Source organism: Gavialis gangeticus, unplaced genomic scaffold (genome assembly GCF_001723915.1).
Source record: "Gavialis gangeticus isolate Ggan-Ray unplaced genomic scaffold, GavGan_comp1, whole genome shotgun sequence".
In the NCBI taxonomy this organism is placed as follows: Eukaryota; Metazoa; Chordata; order Crocodylia; family Gavialidae; genus Gavialis; species Gavialis gangeticus.
The window spans coordinates 173,470,593-173,474,560 of record NW_017728992.1 but is presented as its reverse complement, the minus strand read 5'-3'; positions in this window follow the sequence as shown (position 1 = coordinate 173,474,560).

Here is a 3,968-nt window from a genome sequence, read left to right as displayed (position 1 = left end):
ACCCTCTGAGTGCGACCCTTCAGCCAATCTGTAATCAATCTGCCTGTGTAGGCATCAATGCCACAGTTGCTCAATTTTTTAATGAGGATGGGGTGGGAGACGGTGTCAAAGTCATTCTTCTAGACATTTTTATTTTATTATATTGATTGATTTATTCTTTTGAATTTTATAATTATATTGGATAGTATCACATTATAGAATCTAATTTATACAGGAAGGCAAAAACATTTATATTTTATTTCTATACATTTAATGCTTTGCAGCATACATACATACATTATAGAATTCATATAGGAAGAAATATATATTTATATTTATTTTATACATTTCTTCTTTGCACCACACACACAACTATGGTATTGAATTTATATAGGAGTGTGAATACATTTATATATTTGTAAAAAAGGGAGACATGAAATACACCATGAAGTGTGGTGGAAAGGCAGTTGGCAAGCTGTCAGGGAGGGGCAGAAGAGGGGGTATAGGGAGAGCTGTAAGTCCCCCACCACCACCACCACCAAACTGAGACACCCTCTTTCCTCCAGCTAGAAGGGATGAGGCTTCCACAAGCAGAAAGGAAAGGGGAGCAGTGCCAGTGCCACTACTTGTGCCTAAGAGTGCATCCCCTACATGAGGACTAGCCATAACCCTACCACCACCACCATGACAACAACAAGCACAAGCACCAGCATGATAGCATACTCCACCCCCCATTTCACTTCCCATGCTGAGCCTTCCAGTGACACAGGATGAGCTGGAACTGGAGCTGGAGCTGGATCTCAGTGCCCTAGCAAGGGAAATTCTGGAGAAGAATGGGGAATCAGTTGATTCACACTGCTGAAGGTGGTGATTCACTCCTCAAGATTCCCCTAGAGCCAGGTCTCTTTGTCCAGAAGGCACTTCAGAAGAAGTTGACATAGAGGTGGAGGCAAGCAGCTTAGTTGAGTCTGCTCCTCCTCTTGCTATGCCTCTGCCTGCTGAAGAGGGGGAAAGTGCAGCAGCATCTACACATGAGCCTGCACCCCAGAAGCAAGTGGGTAGTGTGGTCTGGGATCATTTTGAGCTGGCAGATGATCCTACATACACTGTTCTTCCTGCACTGCCAAGTCAAAATCATCTGGGGCAAGGGAACAAAACACATGAGCACCATGGGGTTGCTGATGCATCTCCGCAGGCACCATCCCCTTGTCCTTGCTCCTCTTCAGCCTGGACTCCAGTGGGAGCATGCCCAAAGGGAAGTCCCCCTCTCACTCCAAAGCCCCCATCCCCACAAAGCAGAGGCAGGCCATCCTGGCACAGTGGGGGAAAGGCGGAAAGAAAGGGGGACATGTTGCAAGGGTGAGCATAATCACCTAGAGCATTGGGGAGATGCCTGCTGTTGATGGCCAGCCCTTCTCCTTAGTTGAGTGGCCAGGGTTCAGGCGGCTTGTGGCACTTATGGCCAAGTGCCCACATGTACCACCTTCAGCAGGATGGTGGAATCCTTCCTGTGTGAGGCATGTAGGGAGTACTTGAGGGAGGAGCTGTGCAAGGCAGGTCTACTGGTGGACTTACACTTCACCTCAGACATCTGGAGCAGCCAGTGGTGATCACGCCTACCTCTCCCTCACAGGGCACTGGTGCAACCAGTCAGGCCATCGGTGGGCTCTTCTTCAAGCCAAGGTGATGAATGAGTCCCACATGGCAACAGATATTATGGGGACACACAAGTTGCACCTCATTGTCAGGGATGCCCTGGAGGGGGACAGGGCTGCCAGTGATGGTGCCAGCACCACCATCAAGTTCATTTCAAAATGCAGGAAAGTAGCCAGCTACTTCCACTGGAGTATCAAATGGAGCAAGATGATGGGGGACAAACCAACAGAGCTGAACATCCTGAAGAATAAAATCATGCTTAGTTGAACCCCACATACCTGATGCCTGAGAGACTGGTGGAGCAACAGAAGGCCATCCATGACATGGCCTTGCTTGTGGAGATTAGGATCAGTGGCCCCCTGATCAGAGCTGAGTGGGATACCATCTCCCATATCTTGGTGGTCATCAAGCTACTCCTTGAGGCTGCTGAGACCCACAGTGCTGATGATGCCCTCCTTATCCAGGTGATTCCCATAGTGAGGGAACTTCAGAGCCAAAAGGAGAGCTTCCAGGCAATCAATATTCCTGGATGGGACAAACCACTGTCCCCAGACATGCAGGCATTGGTGAGACAGCTGAAGGAGGGCATCAGGAAATGGCTTCATCCCTTGTTGTCCATTACAGTCCATGTGCTGACCACAATGTGTGACTGTTGCCCTGTGGGGTCAGGACAACTCTCAGGATCTCAATATTGCGCTCTTAGACAGGAGGGTGTGACACAATTGCACATATACAAACACACAAATCAATTAGGTGCATACAGACACACACACTACCAGCTCTGGCACATACACATCCAAACCATCCTAGGCACATGTATACCTATCACCAATTCAAGCACATACACTATACACCCCAAAAGTTAGACGCAGGTCACTAATTCATATATCATGCATACAATGATACACACACACACACACACCAATTCCCATACATACAACCCAGCTACTCATACACACAGGTAACTTCCTAACTTGGATGGTCCAGTGTGTGTGTGTGTGTGCTTGGGGTACCTGGGATACTCGAGGGAAGGTTCAGGTGAGAGAGAGTTAAAGTGTAGGGAGTGAACGTTGCCAGAACCAGGATTAGAACTGGTGGACTACAGAGAAGCCGTCTGAGGAATTAAGGCTTGGGTTTACTTAAGGTAGACTGGGGCTGGAAACTGAGGCAGACAGCTGAGATATTGAGGGGTGGGAGCAGATAAGTGGTGGCAAGGAGGAGATAGCCAGGGAAGAAACTGAGGCAGAAACCTGGTTTTTCAGAGGAAAAGGAAAAGGCAGTGGGGATAAGACAGTGGCAAAGAAACAGGGGGGTTGGAGGCAGAGAGGAGCTCAGGACAGGTGTTGGAGGTGGCAGTGAGCCAGAAGCAGGAGAGGGAGAAATGAGACAGAAGGTAGAGGGGCAAAGAGCAGAGATTGGAACAGGGCCAACCATAGTAAAGCAAAACCCAACTTAGGGGTCCAAATAACAGTTTTATTACACAGACAACACACTACACCGCCCCATTAAGTTACTGGTTCACACACACGCGCGCACACACACACGCACACAATCACTCACAATGGCAGCAGGAGAGAGAGACTCAGTGGAAGGGCTGAAGTCGAGGTAGTGAAGAGAAGCAGAGTCCAAGTCCTTGGTTGAAGAGGGGGTGGGGGTGATAGCTACCTATCCAGGCTGGAAAGGGGTCCTTGTCCAGTAGGTGGTGTGCAGAGGGGGGTCGCCGGCAGGGCCTCTGGGTAGATAGGTGGTGTGGCATGGTGCTGGTCCAGATGGAGAGGGCATCCCACTGGGTCTGTCTTCACTGCCCCTCTTTATAGGGGCAGACCTTGTATGACCCTAGTGACAGGAGGCATGCCCAGGCAAGGGTCAGCCCCTGGCGTACTGAGCATGTGTGCTCCATGCAGGGATGTGCAGTTTCGGGTGTCTATAATGGTGGGGTACAATAGTAGAGTTGCTGGTTCTGCAGGGTCTTTTGCCTTTCAAATGCTGGGTACTTGTCTCTGTTCTTCGGTAAGGTCCGTGGTTCCTGGATGAATCAATGCAAGGTGATGGCCCAGTCATTACAGGCCATTCAGTAGAGGCTTGCTACCACTGTATTTCAATCATTCCCTATCACCCATTCATCCGGGAACCAATTTACATGGGAGGGGTACATGAATCATACAGTTGCAACAAAGGGATGCCCGGGCAGAGAACACAAGATGGAGACTTGACATACAAAATGGAAACTTGACATGACTTACACTAACTTACATATATAGGCCTAAAACAATAATCACACACTATAAAAGCAGTACAAACATAATAATTATCACTTATAAAACAGTGGATAT